The sequence below is a fragment of the Trachinotus anak genome, unplaced genomic scaffold (genome assembly GCF_046630095.1).
Source record: "Trachinotus anak isolate AG129_WGS33_773 ecotype Australia unplaced genomic scaffold, CSIRO_AGI_Tana_v1 ptg000010l, whole genome shotgun sequence".
In the NCBI taxonomy this organism is placed as follows: Eukaryota; Metazoa; Chordata; class Actinopteri; order Carangiformes; family Carangidae; genus Trachinotus; species Trachinotus anak.
The window spans coordinates 2,880,798-2,900,485 of record NW_027273861.1 but is presented as its reverse complement, the minus strand read 5'-3'; the positions used below and the strand labels follow the sequence as shown (position 1 = coordinate 2,900,485).

Here is a 19,688-nt window from a genome sequence, read left to right as displayed (position 1 = left end):
TTTACACACACACACCTACACACACGTTTTCTGGTCAGTTTGGCAAGCAGCTACTCAAATAGTCGAGTGTGGGAATGTTTGAACTTTTGCATCTGGATAAGTGTGAGAGAAAAATCATGAGAGAGAGAAATTACCCTTCACTTTAATCTCTCCAGCCCCTCTGCCCTGACGATACCTTCTACCTGAAAACAAACAGATACAAGAAAAGCTTTTATTTGTGGTGAATTGGTGAATTGGTGTGTGTGTGTGTGTGTGTGTGTGTGTGTGTGTGTGTGTGTGTGTGTGTGTGTGTGTGTGTGTGTGTGTGTGTGTGTGTTGGTTTCTTGCCTCTGCGGAGCTGAGCTGGTAACTGTGTGGTAGAGTAGATGAATTAACCATCTACCTCGACACCACAGCCAGCCGCACCTCCCAGAGTAATAGCGTCTTTAACCTTGAGCCTGCACACACACACACACACAAACACGGCCTCCTCCCCCGCCACACACTTCATAATTACAGCTACTTTTAGTTTGTACCCACCTCCTACCTTGGCACACACCCTGAAATAATACATAGCTGTTGTGGTTTTCATCTCATATCACACATAGGCTCATATAGTATAAATAGGGCTGGTAAATCTATGTAAAGCACTAATAAAGATTGTTGATCCCTCTTGCTCTTTTTCACTCTCCCTCTCTCCCTCTTTTCCTTCTCGTACTCTGTCTCCCTCTCTTCCTGTTCTACTTGGCGAAGTGCAGCTTGGACGTGAGAGGCCTCTTGGCAGGCGCAGGCCCAGAGATGTGGCTCATGTTAAAAACCTGACTCTCTGTTACAAACACGTCACTGGAAATTACCCTGTCATGGTGTGCCAGGTGTGTTTTAGACAGAAAAAACAATGTGTGCGTGCACGCTAGCGCACGCCTTGCCCATTCAGAGGAAATTCGTCAGTGTGTGCAACTTTTTCTTTTAAATCTGAGCATGTGTATGTGCATGTGCGAGTGGCTGAGCGGGTGGAGGGGTGGTGGTGGTGGGGGGGGTTTATAGCATCCAATGAAGTGCTTGCCTGGAGTAATATGACCCGGGAGGTCATCTCTCTCAGCATCCACAGCAAAACATCGATTGTGACATTTTCCCCAATTAAAAGAGTCAAATGGAAACCAGACGCTGAATGAAACCTGGTCGCCATGAGAACAATGTTTTTACAAATTCTGCTATTTTGTTCCCCTTGGCTACAGTAAGCAGCCAGAGCTTAGCTAACACACTGCAGATACACAGAGAAACACAGTGCACGCACAAACACAGCACAGACACACAAGGACAATATACACAGGCAACAATAGCAGAAACAAGAGGAAGAAATAAAGAAGTGAGTTTAGGACAGTGCACAGGACAGGCCCATGCAACACACCCCCACCTCCATAACAGACTCCTTCTGGGAACTTAAAGAGCATCTTCAGGAAATGGTCTTCCTCAGACTTCTTTACACAGTAGATTTATTTTCTATCCCATGTTTCCTGTCAGCCCTGGTGGACCTTAGTTTCCTTTAGTGCGGCATCAGAGTTACTGCCCCAGTAACATGCAGCAAGCAGCGGTTTGTTGCATAATCCATGAGGTGGATTTTCATCTTTATTTATGGGAATATTTAAAGGATAAAGGCCTCGCCCAACCAGGATTTATGATGGTGAAACTTTAAGGTGAAATCAGTTAATTCCTGTGGAATTTGAGGATTTACTGATCCTCAGTTTCAAATTGGGCAAATGTTGACCTGCAAATCCAACAGCAAGCAGGACGAACTGTGCTGAGCATGGAGGCAACTGAGAGCTGGAGAATTCAAAATGGAAGAAGCTAGCATAGCTTATTAGCTAAGAAAAGCTGTTGCACTGTTCAGTTTGAAGCTCCTCTGTCAGAGTCTACACTGCTCCACAAAAGAGTGATGGTTTGCAGAGTGAAGAGAGAGGAGCAGCTGATACACTTACACCTATTTAATGTTCTTATGAACTCATTGCCCTGTTAATGAGCAAGCTAAGCTAACAAGGTTGCTAACTGACCCTGATCAAGCTCCATAGCTCAGACAGCTTTATTTCCCCTCTTCGGTAGCTTCTTATAGAATAAAAAGATGTAAAATGGGGAACAAGATACAAAGCCTAATAGTTAGGATGCACACCACATGGATTAATGCCCCAAGCATTAATCCACGAGTCTCTGGTTGGACTCCAGCTGGACCGTTTGCTGCGTGTCTCCACTGTCTCTCCCCGCATCACTATCCAATAAAGAAAATATGAACAGATAAAAAGATACGAGGGAAATAACAATAACAGCTCAGTACGGACAAATCAGAGAGAACCTCAGAGAGCAATTAGAGCTGCTGCACACTGTGCCTCTTCCTGGTGTGACCAGGCTTTAAGGCTGGTGATATGTCACTGTTTTCACTACCAGCAACACCTTTGAAATGACCTTCAGCAACAACGTGTTTGTCTCTGTCTCTTTATAATTTCTGATTCTTCTTATTTCTGCTGCAGACATACATCTTCAAAAATGGGTAATGATATATAGGCCAACTATTATTTAAAAAAAAAAAAAAAAAAAACTAAATAATTTTCTAACAGCTGGGTGTTGTAGTTTTTAATCAACATTACTTGAACAGGAGTAAATAGTGTAGTTGTTGGGGACTATTTTCAGTGGCAGATCTGTTTAGAGCAGCAGGGTGGTGTATGTGGGGCTGACTAAAGGAGCCAGTGCAGCATCGTCGCTTATTAAAGTGGATGGCAAATTTAGAGATATAAGATATCAGACTTTGGCTCCACAGACAGAACTCATTAGTAGGATCACTGTGTTATTAATTATTATAAGGCCCTAAATATATTTCTGAAATGTTCGATGTAAATGAGCCTAATAGGTCTGTAAGATCTGCAGGAGCTGGTCAGTGAGTGGTGCCTGGAGTTAAAACTAAACAGGGTGAAATGTCTTTCAGCCACTGTGCTGCCCACTGCTGCTGGAACCGGCTCCCAGTGGAGATCATATCTGCCCAAACCATAACTGGTTTTAAAAAGAAGCTAAAAACTGTTCTGTTCTCCCATGCCTTCACTTAATCTTTGAATCTCACTATTTAATTAGATACTATCTTTTTTATAATCTGTGTTTTTATATTGTTTTTATAAAGCTTTTTTCCTCTATTTTTATGCCTCTTTAATGACCTGTGTGTATGATAATGTGCTATGTAAATATATTTGCCTTTCCTTCAGTTTTTGTGGCAAAAAAAAGGTTTTGTCTGCATGTTTGCGTTTGTGTATACAATTAAATTGTGTCATCACTGTGTGTGTCTATGCATGGGAAACGAACACTGGTACTACACAGCGTGTCTGTATATTGTTGTCGTAGGGTATGGTTTTGATTAAAGGGTCCAACAGTATTTATCCAAGAAAATGGTTCTGCTTATTGCAGACTGGGAAATGAGTCTTAAACCAAACGCTCCGCAGCACCGACACCACATGTGGAAGGAGCCAGATTGGTCGGGAGCAATGCAGCGGAGGCAGAACAAGCGATGGGATTGGATGAGAGACCCAGTGATCTCCTGAAACCTGCAGTCTGATTGGCTGCTGCCAGACAGTCTGTGGTGTACACGGGCGGTGTGTGTGATGTGTGCAGGTTGTAAATAGCTCAGAGGAGTTCATGTTAATCCCTCGTTCAGTTGTGGCAAAAACTACATTGATGCTGGTGAGAGAGCAAAAATGAGTGTTCCCCAAACTACTTTATGGATTTGTTTCCGTCGGTCCTCGTGGCTTTTGGTTTTCTTTGGTGCCGAATGAAACTTCCTCCCTCTTTTTTTTTTTTTTCATCTCCTCTCCCAGTGTTGGGGTGCAGTAAATCAGGAAAGAAAGCAGGCCATCCAACTCATTCTTCACCCGAGGCATAATGGATCGTGTTTGTCTGTACTTATGTTAGTGTGTGGGTGTTCAGCTCCAGTAGTGAGACTGTGCAATCCCCAGTCCTCAGTGCTGATGATGGTGATTTACCATCAGCAGTGACAGAGGAAGGGAAAGAAGGTCACAACATAACTTTGAGAGCGAGATGTGAATTTTAACTGGGATCATGTCATGTCCTCCACCCTCACATTGGGCTTGTTATTCCTCTCGTCCATGGGCTGTGCGCAGGGCGAGGAAGAAGGGAGCAGCGGGAGAGTCGGACCTCCCTAACGCCGCTGTTTGGGTTGGCACGGCAACACGGGTCAAGGGACATGAAAGACATCACACATACCTCTGGCCACCAACTCTTCGTCTGCCTACCTCTCAAACTTTTTCTTCTCTTTGTTTTTTTTTCTTATTTCCTTCTCCATTTCTCTCTCTTTTCTCCTCCCTCTTTTCCTTCTTCCTCTCCTCTCTCTGAGGCCCCAAAGCTCCGAGCTGGTTGCAGGGGGAAGTGGAGCATAAGTTGGTCTAATGATCGCGCCTGATTAAATATATTTCCCCTGTTGCACTTTGTTTATGAAATTAGTCCCAATTATTTTTAATTGGTGGTCTTTCTTTACTTCCTCCCATGCTGCACAAACACACACAGACACACACACATGCACACAGATATGAGGTGAAAGTAGTAGACCCCAGGGTGAAGAAAGCAGCCGGTGGCGTTGCTCTCCCTGGTTCACTTCATCAGATAAGCTGATGACATGGAGCTCAGGCTTTAATTAACAGAGGCTCATCAGCTCCTTACTGCCAGGCCAGACAGGCCTGAGTAACAGGCAGGGCCACACACAGAGTCACAGTCAGACCCCCAGACTCGCCCCCCCAAGTCTGTTCCCAAGTCAGCAGTTACACACTCTCCATACTGTACCCTTGTTTCCTTGTATCCATCCCACTTTCTGCTTTATTCTTCTGTGGGTTGGACTCATGTGGACCCAGGGGACAGTGTGACAGCAGGTAACATGGAGGCAACATGAATGTGTACAAACTCAGAGGCCGAACAGCAGCATGGCGGTATCAGCTGTGTTCAACTGTACACGTGCAGCACTCAAGTCTAACAGCGGGGGACTGCATCGAGAAGAAGAGTTCGACCAATCGTAGCGCTGGGTTCACTCATCATTTCAACACAGGAATAGAAACAGGTTTTAAGGCTCCTCCCTCTGTCTGGCCGGTTCCTCGGGTGAGGGCGGGGCTTTAGCGTGTTGCGGTGGGTGTGGACAGTTGACTCAGACCTGACAAACCCGTCAAACTCTTTGATGTTGATAACATTAGCTATATTGTCCATGTGTCACAGATTGTTAAATGTGACTCTTCATTGTACTGTGCCACAGAAATAACGTTGCCTAGAAAGTTACCAGGAAGTGTGTGTGTGTGTATGTTACCTGCATAGTGGTGAATCTGTGTAAAAATTTTTAAGGATCATTCATTCGTCTACACAATCTCATAGAAAAAAAATATTTTTTTGAATTGCACACACATAAATTCTTCTCTTTATTATTTCATATATTTTCAGAAAAATAAAAAGACTCTTCACATACAGCATATGATGTGTTTGCTGCTCCATTTGCCTTCAACAACAAGGATACAGGCCATAAGGTTTTACACTGTGATGGTGGATGGATGCATGAATGGATAATTACACAAAGTAATAATCTTGGGCTGTGTTCAAAAAAGGAAGGTTCCTCACTGAGTGAAATGACCTGAAGTATCTGAGCTGCAGCCACAATCAGAGCTGGTCCAACTCTCTACATGATAAGGAAAGGAGCTTCAATGCTTCCTATCTTATCTCCTTTAGCATAGGAAACACTGGACCTTCCTTCATGAAAGGAAAGGAGATAATGCTGTCCCAAAATTTCATTGCTGCAGCAACATTTAAAGCATTGCACAACTGTTTGACAGACCAAGACCAACATAAATCCATAAATATACATTTCTAATGATGTTGATGATGATGATGATATGCTTGGTCTTCATCATCATCATCATCATCATATGACATTTTGTCATTTTAAAACCTCATTCACTGTACTAAAAAATGTATTTTCTCTACTTGACTAAGGTATAAAAAACCTACTTATGTCTAAATATAATTTATTCTGGCCCCTCTTCCCTTATTTGTATTGAATTGTTATTTTATTATTATTATTATTATTATTATTTTATATTATTATTTATTTATTTAACATTCTCTTATTTCAATGTTTCAGTCCTGTTTGTTCAGTGTTTGTGGTTAGGAAGGAGCAGATATTGTCCATATGTTATAAATTATATATAAGTTGGTTTAAAAAAAAGAAAATCCCAGTGTAAATGCAGTCAGATTCTCTCCTTATGACCTCTCCTTCACATCTGTCCGTGACCTCATGACGTTTTCCATGGAGGTGGAGGAGAAGTGATTATGAAAGCAGATTACTTTAACGTTTTGACCTCAGCCGTTGATTTATTCTGTTGCACTTGGTAACTGCACCATCTACCTGATTGTTCTCAGCTACATCAAATAGTTTCCACAAATCACATAGTGACCCATGGGATTTGTTAATTAGAACTTAAGGAAAACGTATGTGGGTTTATCTCATTCCTACAGTGTGATTGAGCGAAGAACTGAATCACAGCACAGACAGGACTGATGAAGCCTCTTGAATAAGATGACTTAACCAGTGAAAAAGTGTCAAAACAACCTGGAGGATGACTTTTCATCTTTTGTGCGTCTCTGTCCAATGTTACTGCAGTAACAAACAAAGGAATCAGTTGTATTGTCACTCAGAAGCAAACCATCACTTGTCAGAGCATTAGTCATTTAGTCATTTAGTCATTTAGCAGACGCTTTTATCCAAAGCGACTTACAGAAAGGGGAACAATCAAGGTTAAGTGCGACAAGAAGTGTTAGCGCAGCAATAAGTGCTAGTGACGATTCTTTAAGTGTAGATTTGTCATGTAGTGCTAGAGCAGTGCAATCAGTAGTGTTCATGCTTTGTGGGTTTTCACAGAGCGTGAAAGTGTCTTAGCGTGTGTGTTAGCGCTCAGCAGAGTGTGTTAGCGCTCAGCAGAGGATTCCTCTGCCTCTTATTTATGACAGGAAATGCGCATCATAAAAGGCTCCTAAGCACTTATATCTCTGCTGGGAATTACGCTTGTGGAATGAAAGAGGACACTATCACCATACCACACAGACATGCAAACACACACGCACAAAGGCCGGCTCCAGAGGGACTCTAACTGAGACAGCGGCCCCTGGCCCCTGCACACGCGTCAGTGCAGGCGGGGGTCAGCCTGCGACCCTTCGACTGAGGGTCAGCAGCAGAGGAGTCCGGCCGGCGCTTGTTGCTTGTCTTGTGCCTGGCTCCTCTAGGGGGACGGACCCTTTGTGTCTCTGATCGTAAGCTTGTGCTTTACAGTCTGTGCTGCTCTCACACTGAAACCCTGGGAATTTGAAGAAGCTGTATCTGTGTCTGCTTCTTCTAAAGTCTGATGGCTGGAGGAACGAGTGGCTTGGCTCAAATAGTTTTCATAAATAAGTGTGTGTGTGTGTGTGTGTGTGTGTGTGTGTGTACTTGTACTTGCTACATAGTAAGGACCAAAAAAAGTATTTTACTAACAGAGTGAGGACATTTTGGGAAAGTGAGGACATTTTGGCCGGTCCTCACTTTTTGAGACACCTTCAAATCACATTTTGAGGGTTAAGACTTGGTTTTAGAGTTATGGTTAGAATTAGGTTTAGGTTAAGGTTAGGGTAAGGGGCTAGGGAATGCATCATGTCAATGAGTGTCCTCACAAAGATAGAAGTACAAGTAGGTGTGTGTGTGTGTGTGTGTGTGTGTGTGTGTGTGTGTGTGTGTGTGTGTGTGTGTGTGTGTGTGTGTGTGTGTGTGTGTCATGTCTTTTACCAGACCCACTTGGTTTTTACAGTATATCTGTGTTTTATCTGTTGGTGCGGAAGAACTTGTTTACATTTAGGATTCCAGTCAGCAGTGAAAGATGACCTGTCCTAATGTACCCGCTTTCCTCCTCAAACTGTCCCCTCGCTCTCTCCAACCCCTCCCACCCCCACCCCGGACGACTTCCTCCATTTTTCTTTTTTAGATCAGAGTAACTCTCTAACCTACTTTCTCCTCATTCCCCTCTTTTCTATCCTTTGCATTATCAGCCGTCAGTAACATTGTGCGATGCGGTCGTGATGTTGGAGGCCTGGAGTGAGAGGCTGCAGCTCCGCTCTGCCTCTGGCCTCTTGGCCCTCAAACAACAACAGGAACAGAGCGATGCACTTCTGTGTTCAAGTCCTGTACCAGCGCTGGGACTAATCTTTTAGTCCTGGAACTGAAACGTATTCATTCACTTGGATGTTTCTCCTGTTCGGTTCCAAGTTCTCCTGGGTGGAGATTTTCTCCACGGCCTCGACAGCAGATGGAAGCTCTCGTGGCGCTATGAGCTGGCCGGGTCATTTCCTGTCAGGAGGCCTGGTGTTAATCAAGGCCCGAGCCAGCGGGAACGCCCCCTACTCCCCTACCTCCTCCTTCTTTTCTTTATTTTTAACAGCCCCTCTCCTTTTACACCCCATCATCTAGGAGAGAAGCTAAGAAATGCACATTTTTCTCTCCTCCCCCTTTTTCCCCCCCATCAGTTTCTGTTCCTTTGTCTTCCATTCCCTACCCCTGCTTCATTTCGTACATGTCATACTCCACTCCGAGTGTCTTAAGGTGGTCATAAATCTTGAGGAGGTAATGGTCTGTGTTATCAAAGTGTCCCCATGGAGGACTGCGGGTCCAGCCAATAGATAGAAGGAGATACTGAGGAATGAGGAGAAAGGAGTCTTTCTTTACATGTGGTCTGGAGTCTAGTCACTTTCTGTTGTGTCTCTTTGTAGAGATAGGCTTATCTCCTTGCTCCTCTGCTCAGCTGACCTCCACACTGACCAGACACAGGCCTACAAACTGAAGGGGGTCCGTCAGAGGGAATGTTTGGACTCCATCCCTCCTGCCTAGTGTTCCCGCTATGTCTGTCTTAATCACCTAATGGTCTACGTGCCTCATCTCCAGCATTCAATGGTGAAACATTTTCCTCCGCAGATTCGTTTACAGCACGCGCAGGGAGGCTCCTGACTCATGCATGTGCAGCTCATGTGTCCAAGTTTTGGTTTGACACATAAAAACATAATTCAGTTACAGAAAATTCAGTTAAGCTTAGTATGAAAAACACTCCAAGTATGATACTTGGACTCGTTCTTTGGCATGAAAACACAATATTCAATCAGTTTCTGGTTTGCGTTGTAGCTGTATTATCTGATTTGTGATTTAATTTTGATGACTGCGAGCGGTTCAAACTTTTACTGCCTTTGAAGGGCATTTCTTTCTTCTCTAATAGCGGTCACAAACTCAGAAGAAAAAAGTTCTGTGCGAAACTAGTAGTTAATTCTTCACATAAGCTTTTTCCTCAAATAAATCTCATATCAGAGGCAATGAGCAGGCAAACAGTTAGGAAAGCAAATGACTGCTGGCACCTTCTGAGCAACCACAGCGGGTCATCGATCATCTACAAACACACTGATGAGTAAATACAGAAAACCATTATGTTTATAATCTTGTCATTTACAGCAGACAAAGGTCAGGTTTGTTTTTTTAAAGTCTGTAATCTCCAGAACATTAATCATCATTTACAGCTGAGAAAAGCTAAAAGGTAACTGTAAACCACCTGACCTTAACACGACAGTAACCAGAGTCCAGCCAGTAAACAGCTGATTTTACAGACTGTAGATAACAAAGCCACCTTCATTCCTTAAGGTGCAGACATAGTGGACACAGTTCAGCTACAATATAATGCAACTTCACATAACTCCCTTGCAAAAAACACAGTCTTTGTAAGTTTTGTTCCGACTGCAACAGATTTGAATTTTCTATTTTAAAGTAACTTTTTAAGCTGTAGTTCAGTTTGTCATATAATCAGATGTCCCTGTGAAGTGTAAATTGAGCCAAATGCTGAATACTGAACTCGTGAATGTGCTTTTTTACAGAAAAGCTTCTTCTTCTTACCAGAAGAAGAGTGTCCGACCAAACCTACTGAATGTTTCAGTGTTTAATTTTGTCTTAAAGGAGGTATTCGTAAATATTGCTATTGCTACATAGCTAACATTAGCATTAACAGCTGTTGACTTACCAGTTAAGAGGAAACGTTGTGAGTTCAGCATCAAAATTCATTCCTTTATTCACCAAGAGCTGTCTATAGTGATGACACGCAACAATCTTGTTTTCCTTCTATTTCTATCACTTCTTTATTTCTACTGACATTAGCATGCTAACCAGATAGCTGAAGTCCAGTTGGACCGTCTTGTTGCTGTAGCCTCCAGTCTGCCCCGAAGAAGAGGCTGCTCAGAGGGCGTATTATGACCTTTTGTATTGTGAATGAAGTGATGGCTGACGCTCTTGGCTAGACTGGTAATTAAACAGCTGTTAATGCTAACAATGGCTATGTAGCAACAGCAAAACATAAAAATAGGTCCTTTAACACAAACCAGCTGTGCAAAAATTTGCCTGGACAGAAAACAAATAAAGATTTCAATCTGGAAATAGCTGATCAAAGCACAAATAAACATGGCTAAGAATTTGGTCGGGCATTGAGCACCGCCTTTCACCACCTTTTAATACTCATCAGCCAACTATGATTTCAAATATATGATGTGTCTGATGTCATTATGTGAATGAAAACCATGGAGCAATGAATCAGAAAGTATCCTGTTCTGTGTTGTTGCTCTATGATGTTTCCAAAAAAACTTTGATAGTTTCTATGATGTTTTTACTGTATATATTTCTGTATGTCATGGAAATATGGCGATGACTAGACATAAGTGTAACTCAGAGACTGTTCGTCCTATGAGAGACAGCTATTACCTCTTAAACATCTCCACCTTCATCTCACCAGATCCCACTTCTTAATCCTCAGTGTGGTGGGCACCCAAAAACTTCAGTACCCAGCTTCGCCTGTGAGGTGTCCCAGCCATGTAGTCCACCGGTGGTAGGTGACTGTTCCTGCCGTGCTGAGTGGACACAGACTGGCTGCTATAGTTTAAATCCCACTGTCAATAGGACTGATCTCTCCATCACATTTTCTGTCTGCCTCTCCATCATTTCATTTTATCTTGGTTCTGTCTGCTTCCTCTCACACTCTCTCTCTCATTCACACACACACACACACACACTCCACTGTTTCTTTTATTGCTGACAGCTGCCTGCCGTCTGCACCATGTCTGTGAGCTCAGCACTATCACATCCCACTCCGCCCACTCTCAGTCCAGGTGAACGGCTCTCTCTGATGGCCCCCGAGATGGAGGGATGAATGAACTGGAATGAAATTGTTAACCTTTCCTCTGTGGCCTCTCACAAGGTGAGAAAGTGTTTGGCGCAGAGGACTGTCGCCGCTGTTATCGCCACCATCCACACAGCGTGGGCGTGTATACAGCGATAATGACTGTCTGCAGCGAGGACTGCTGCAGCGAGGCCAGTGTAAACTCTGTCCCCCAGAAAATAAACACATTAGAACACACACATATACACACCTCCCTTATAACTGTCACCCTTCGCCTTAAGGCCAGAGCAAACCCCCCCCCCTTCTTATTGTATGTCCCCCCTCCGTACACCAGCTCCTTCTCTAGCATCTCTGTCCCGGAACACACAAACTCGACTCTCCACATTGAAAACCCTCACTATTTTTGGCTGTGCTTTAATTTCCCTCTCCGCTCTGTAGCGATAGCAAATCCTAAGAAAACCCACTGTAGGGGATGTGTTATTTCTAGGAAGGGATGTATGGTTTTAATTTTCTCCTTCTGCTCTCTCCTCCACCCCCACTCTCCCTCCCCTTTCAGACTTTCTCCTCACACATTAGCTCCTCAGTAGCATCACTCCAGAGCTGTGCACAACCTTTAATGAAGCGCTCACTTACTTATGAGCGAGTGTTGACAAAGTGACAATGGTTTTGTGACATCTGAGTCAGATGTTGGAGGCAGATCATACAGCGTGTTACACACACTGAGGATTACCATTAAAATACAAGACAACTTATTGAATTATGAATATTCCTCTCACATAATCACAACATCAGGATATATGAGGGGCTCATAGAGTTTTATTTCATCCTGAAGTGCTATTAGATGCTCTAACATGCATTTTATAGCTTCACTGTGGCAGCTAGAGCCTTCTCCTGTCTGCTTGTATAGACACATGGACACACACACACACACACACACACACACACATTAACACAAACACACACACACACATTAACACAAACATCTGTCTCTCAGGTGGGAGCAGCCGCCCTCTGGCAAGCCTCCTTGCACCACTGCACCAGTAAAGAGGCTGAACACACACACACACACATCAGCAGCTGCCTCACACTTTCACATGATCTAAATAATTCCAAAACCAGCAAACCTCTGATGTTTTTGGTTGTGAGACGCTGTTCCTGACCCACCCGTGACAGCTCTCTGTTGTGAAGTGTGGGAGCGGATTAGCCCGTTGTGTGTTTTGAATGACAGGATTATGAAGTTTTTGTGTTTCTATTGGGCTTCTGTGTATTGAGAGTGTGTGTTACTTAGTGTGCAGTGTGTTATTTGTTTTATGCTAACCTATTTTTGCAAGTGGTTCATCTCCTTAGCAGAGGTTAATGTGGGTACACTGTCGGCCCATGGGCCTGGAATATGATACACACACTTTCTTGAGGTTTCAGATATTTGACTTTAGTAATGAACTGTTGTGATTGAGTCACTGTACAGATTATATATCTGTGTGTGTGTGTGTGTGTGTGTGTGTGAAAGGGGAAAGAGAAAGGCAGAAAAAGAGTTTTGAGATGTTCCCTTAATCCATGGGTGGCGTCAAAATATCAAGGTCAGAAATAATAAGTGGTATGTCTGCTTGCCGTCACCATGGCGCTGGCCTCATCCACCCTATAATCCACTTTGATGTGGACCTCAACTCCACCAGGATGTGATGTTTGTGTAGGATGCCCGCCTGGACGGGTTAAGTATATGTATGATCCCGACTGGTCGTGGGTATCAACATGAGCAAGCGTATGATGTTGTACAGGAAACAGGAAGCGGAGCAGCGATTAGAAGGATCTGACATTTGCAAGAGGAGCTTCCTGTGATAGGAGGCTTCCTCTGTGTCTGTGGGACTCCAGCACCTTATCTCCCCCCTCGCTCTCTATCTGTCAGTGATGACTTTCTCTCACAGTTCACTCCTCTGTGACTCACCGCTGCCAGAGCACAGCAGCTGTGTGCGCCGCACAGCTCTTCTCAGGTTAAATTGGAGGTGAATGACATTTAGTTTGTGCTGCTCACTATGTAGTCAAGTATGTTTACATGCACATAAGAAACCAGGTCTCTCACAGAAATGCACTGTAGTACAGCTGCAACTGAAGTATTTACATTATTGATTAGACTGCAGATTATGTTCTTGATTAATCAGTTAGTCATTTGACAGTAAAAAGGCCATCACAAATTCCAATAGCCCAGTGTGATGTCTTCACATATCTTGTTTTAGGAGATGAGGAAACCAGAACATCTCCACATGTGAGACGCTGGAACCAGAGACATTTCTTTCACTCTCACATGACTCAAAAAGTTTAATCAATCATTAAAATAGTTCGATTTTCTATTGATAGACTAATCAATTAATTGACCACTGGTTGCAGCTCTATACCTTAGTAATCTGGGCCCATACTTAACAAACTCTTAAGAATTTATGTAACAACAACCCTGGAGTAAACTAGAATAACCTCGTGGTTGTATCCCTGTGTCCATAACCAGCCAAGTTGCAGGAAATATGGTCACAATCTCCTGAGTTACAGCATTGAATAAAAGCCAGAAGTGTTTTATGAAAAGATTATAATGTCACAGTGAAGTTGACCCCAGTTCATCCTTGAGTCCAACTGAATGTTTGTGTCAAATGTGTTCCGTCAAGGTGTCCACTGAGATCATGTTCACAAGAGTGGGACAGACGGACAACCCAAAAACATAATGTTTCCGGCTCTGGCATAAAGAGGTCTTAAGTGAGTGTGAAGAATAACACATTTATAAATCAGCCTCTAGTTACAGCTAAGAGCAACATGTAAGAGGAACTCTAAAATGATCACATCATTTATCACAAGGTTCATTCTTTTAAAAGTCCTCACATTTTTTATTCTGCAGGGAAACATCTCATTTTAATATCTGTCACACTCATTTTATTTGTGTGAAATGAAGAACAGTCTAATATATTTATGACATGTAAATCAGGAAATCAAAGGACACAAGCAGAAATGGAAACAAACAGAAAACCGCAGTACAAGCAGAAACGAAATTCTGCTGCTGCTAGAGTAAGTAGCTTAGAGGAAACAGATAATACAGAGAATTTAATACCAGCACAGACAATGGAGATGCATGGAAAGTGACTGCAAACAAAGCTTTGACCTGTAACAGACGATAAATACTGGCTGTAAATCTGCATATACTCTATATGCAAGGAAGTCAACAGATTTCTCTCCTTAGAAGAAATGATTCTTATAAGTATCAGTGTTAATAAAACAATGCTGTGAGTTAGTCTGGATTCTATAAACCACAGGGTTTTAGTACCTGACATTTAAGAAGTGTAAGAGCTGGTCACAAAGCTACAGAGAGTAAACTGAACTGAGCTCAGAGAAGGGACGACGTTGACCTCATTACTATGGATGACATCACTTTTCATGAATGAATGCCCTCACTGTGTCCACAGTGATTGGTTGACAGTCTGCGTCAGTGAATGTGAGAGAAATGATTCATCAGCATACATGAGAGTAAGGAACTAATCAATAAAAAGAATCAATAGATACACAGCACCAATTGCAGCAGGTAATGCAGCAGGTAATGCAGCAAATTATCTTTATTTTGTCTGTGATTATTTAATGTACATTTAATGAAAGTGGTGCCTGAAGAGCAATACTGAGTAATACTGACATATAGCTGAGATATTTGAGACACAGCTGAGATATTTGGGACATACAGCTGAGATATTTGAGACACGGCTGGGATATTTGAGACACGGCTGAGATATTTGAGACACTGCTGAGATATTTGAGACATACAGCTGAGATATTTCAGACACAGCTGAGATATTTGGGACATACAACTGAGATATTTGAGACATACAGCTGAGATATTTCAGACACAGCTGAGATATTTGGGACATACAACTGAGATATTTGAGACATACAGCTAAGATATTTGAGACATACAGCTGAGATATTTGAGACACAGCTGAGATATTTGGGACATACAGCTGAGATATTTGAGACACTGCTGAGATATTTGAGACATACAACTGGGATATTTGAGACATACAGCTGAGATATTTGGGACATACAACTGAGATATTTGAGACAGCTGAGATATTTGAGACATACAACTGAGATATTTGGGACATACAACTGAGATATTTGAGACACAGCTGAGATATTTGGGACATACAACTGAGATATTTGAGACATACAGCTGAGATATTTGAGACATACAGCTGAGATATTTGAGACATACAGCTGAGATATTTGAGACATACAGTTGAGATATTTGAGACACGACTGAGATATTTGAGACACTGCTGAGATATTTGAGACATACAGTTGAGATATTTGAGACACTGCTGAGATATTTGAGACATACAACTGAGATATTTGAGTGGAAAAATATCTCAGATGTGTACAGCTGAGTTGTAGCAGCCATCATCTCCTGTGCTACTGGATTGTTTCGGCTGGCTGATGAGCTGATTGGATCTGTATTATCTTTACTATTATGTGTTTTCTAATGGTTATTACCATTGTAATTTTCCAAATAGCTGATATACTGAGGCCCATTACCTGAGCAGGTATAATTTCTCTCAGGAGCTACTTTTAGCTGTAAAATACTTTGTAAATTACTCTTAGACCAACTCTGCCATTTAGGAGCCACTTTTAGCCTCAGGATGCTTTGCGTACACGACTCCAGCTCAGTGCAGAAATTTGACTGTAAACACACTGAGTGTCCATATTACACTGGAAAAACCACACAACAGTTTTTACTGGAATTTCTTTCTACCAAAGAAATGGACCCTATGAAAACTTAAGTAGTGCTTTTACATCTCTGTTTTCAGTTCCCATGATGCCCCTTACAACGGTGATGTCTTTGGAAAAGGTGAAGTGAGAGGTCCACTCTTTCCAAAATCAATGTCCCAGCTACTCCAATAAATCCACACACACTTCTGCAAACAGTTTTAATTGGAACTACTTCCTACTGGAGAAATAGTTCCTATGAAAACTGTTTTTATATTTTCACAAGTGTGTCTTAGTATGCCATTGTGATTTTTTTTCCCATGATGCCCCTCTCAACCTGATAGATCTTATTTGAAAATCCTCTCATCCCTCTGCCGCCCCACCCTCTATCCCACTCACTGATAAAACCCGCCCCTCCTGTTATATATGTTTATATATATCAGAGTTCACACTGATTTCTGTGTGGTACTGCAGTGCTCTTGTAGACCTGGGACTGAGAGACACAGGTGTGTTTGCAGGTTTCAGACTGACACAGTTGTCGTTTTCCCTCCAGCTCTTACATGGTTTAAACAATTACGCCCTCTGAGCGCCTGCAATGTGTTGGTCTACACTCTGCCTGTTATGCCCAAGCGGTGTGTGCCACAGTGTTTCCCATTCATCACCTTGACTAAATTTCTCCACCATAGTTTCATAATGAACCAAAAATGTATTCGCACACAGACGCTTTATCTTCCCATCAAACAAAGTGAAGTTTAGATCTTTCTGATTCTCAGCTGACCTGCCGCTGCAGCATAATACAGTGAGCACTGTAGGTGCTCTTGTGCGTAGGAATACAGTAGTTAAGCGGTGGAGAAAAGTGTAGAACCAAAGGAAAGTGCTGTTTTGACAGGAAGATAAATAAAGTGTAGGTTTAAATGGATATTGGATTGTTTCGATGGGCGTCTTTTGAAACCGTCTTAAACACGCTTTAGGTCCAAGGTACAAACACGTCTGACTTTTAAAGGGAATGAGAGATGGCAAAACACTCCCAGGATTAATTAAGAGACTTAGTACAACACTCCTGAACCATGCACCCGGAGCAGCGACTGTTTTCTCTGCTGTTAAAAAAGCAGAGGTGATGTGGAGCTGCGACTATGGACCAGTCATCTTCGTGGTTAAAGTAGATCCCTGTGTCTTCTTCTCTTTGTCCTCTTCAGCTTCAGCTCATGAACGCAGCCCCTCTCAACACCTCATCACTCTCCCTGTGTGGAGAAGATGTGAGTCATCCTGCAGCACAATGGTGTGCGTCTGAATGAGTGGACGCATGTGAGTCACAGCCATGTTTGAGTGTGTGTACACGAAGGAAACAGATGAAGGGGGAAGAATGAAACTTTTAAATGTGCTGCAGTACATGAGCAGTTCGGTGTTGTGGCTTCGCTGCAGAGTTTGGTGCTTTTAGAGAGAAATGAAAAAACATTCCAGACTAATCAATCAATGTGTGTGTGTGATGTGTGCTGCGCCTCAACATGTGGCTTCAATCTCTGCTTTCTATTGCGTCCCACCCCTCTTTTACCCTTCACTAAGAGCTGTGACCATCGACCAGACGTCTTTGTAGTTGAAAACAAGTCATGTCATCGTTCGCTTTTTTACTCCATCACAAGTCTGAAAAACTCTAAAGATTCTAAAGATTGTTGTGAGAGCGCCTAAGTTAAGATGTGTGTTTGTGTGTGTTTGTGTGTGTATGCCGTGGTAGTGTGTTGAATGATGAGCCTGTAAATAGACCCTGCATCTCACATATCAGTTTATTTCTCCGTCTTCAGAACTGGCAGGTCTGAGTTGTTTATTTGGTTTTCAGGTATCAAATGAAACCCGCAACTCTCTCTCACAATCACATGTGTATTCACTGGGCCTGACTGTGCAGTAATAGCTTTGCAGAGTCAATAAACAGTCATGCATGAACTTGTTCACACAAATACACAACTCATTGTCCGGCATGTATAGAAAGGAGTCTCTCTTTTCTTCTTTCCCACAGACACACACTCGTGTTTTTTCTCTTTTTTTCCCTTCACTGCTCACTTCTTCTACCGATCTCATTCTGACACACACGTCACATTTACAGGGCTGCTACGTTCCCATGTTCCGTCCCAGGTCGGCTTGGTATTGGGGGTGAAACACACCCCGTCCCGTCCACGGCTCAGTCCCCTCATCTGCAGCGTGGAACTCACACCAGCAGCTCAACTAACATGCCACCTGCCCATCAAACACACACACACACACACACACACACAGTAACCACAGCTAGCATCACTCCTCTGCTGGATGTGATTAATCAGGGGCTGAGGATGGTGTGGTCTCAGACAGAGAGCTCATCATGGTTGAAGTGGGCCACAGGCAGCATAGCTGTGGAGAACAGAGGGTCTGCCTGTAAAACACATACACACACACACACACATACACATACACACACTGACAGTACACAAACAGACGGCTGCCGCCACCTCCTCCTCCTCCTCCTCCATCCCTGCAGCCATTATCGAAAGATCTGAACAGCTCCAGCATTATCTGTCTGTCTCCCATGGGAGCAGTCGAGCACATAGCACAGTTATCATTTAGCAAACACACGCACACACACACACTCCCTCTTTCTCTTCACACACACTTGCTCCTACTCTCTGAGACGTGCCTGCATGCACACCCGCACACATGCATGGCCGAGTACAGAGTTAAGATCAAAGGTTAATCATGTCTTTTCATCAGTTGCACCACCCTCTCCTCTATCTGTCCTCCTCCTGTCTAATGGGTGTGTTTACGTGCGTGCGTGTGTGTGTGTGTGTACGTACGTGCATGTGAGCAGACGTTTGTCTGCGGTTGTGGGGGCATTTCTGTCCTCACTATGGACGCTTTGGAAAGATTTTTTCTCTTTGCTTGCACGCAGTAAATAAACAGTGGTGTCCTCCTCTTCACATTGTTTTCTCCCATCTTCTTTTCCCTACGAAACTGAAATTCTCTGTTTACATTAGGTGATTTAATAGGAACCAAGTGTTTTTGCTGCAGTTGTACAATTGGCTATTAATTTGATGTACGCTCCAATAAAGTCTGTGTGATAAAGCCTTTGTATAATTTGATAAGTATGTGAGATTTTAGCTGTGTGTTTAAGAGTCTTCAAGTCAACTGAAAATCCTGCTCATGACTGTTTTGGTTTTTTTTCTGTTGGAGTTGAGAAAGAAACAGAGAGAGAGAGAGGCAGGGAGAGAATGGGAGATTTCAGAGTCTAACCCTCCACCCCCTCCTGTGTGAACAGGAGGGGGTGACTGACTGAAACAGGAAGTGCTTATTCATTCAGAAGGTGTACATTTACCGAAAACCCTCAAATGGAGATTGTTGAAATGGGTCAGGGGCACAAAATGGCTGTGGAAATACAACCGAGTTGAAAGCTAGTGTATTAAATTCAGAGCTGTGAGGATATAAGAGTAAAAAATTGTGTTTTTTCCAGTTGCAGATGAAGTGGTTCTGCAGCCTGAGCACTTACCCTGAAATAGCTGTGTGAATTAGTTAGTTTGTGTGTTTGTGTTTTGTACTTCTCTCAGGGTAATACTTTTCAAACATCATAATTATCTCTGTTCCTGGGGTTGATATTTAGAAACATTCCTCATGGTGAGTTTCCAGATCAGCGCTTGAGGCAGCGTGCTTGTAAAACAAACAGAAAATTAATTATGCATTATCTGGAAAGGAGTTGAGGATATGAAACTGAGTAGC

General features: G+C 42.9%; 1 protein-coding gene across 1 annotated transcript in view; it reads left to right on the top strand.

The window, feature by feature from the left end:
* The window catches only part of scfd2 (sec1 family domain containing 2), a 105,187-nt gene that overhangs the window by 45,215 nt on the left and 40,284 nt on the right, over positions 1-19,688 (top strand). The gene's annotated exons all lie outside the window — the stretch shown is intronic.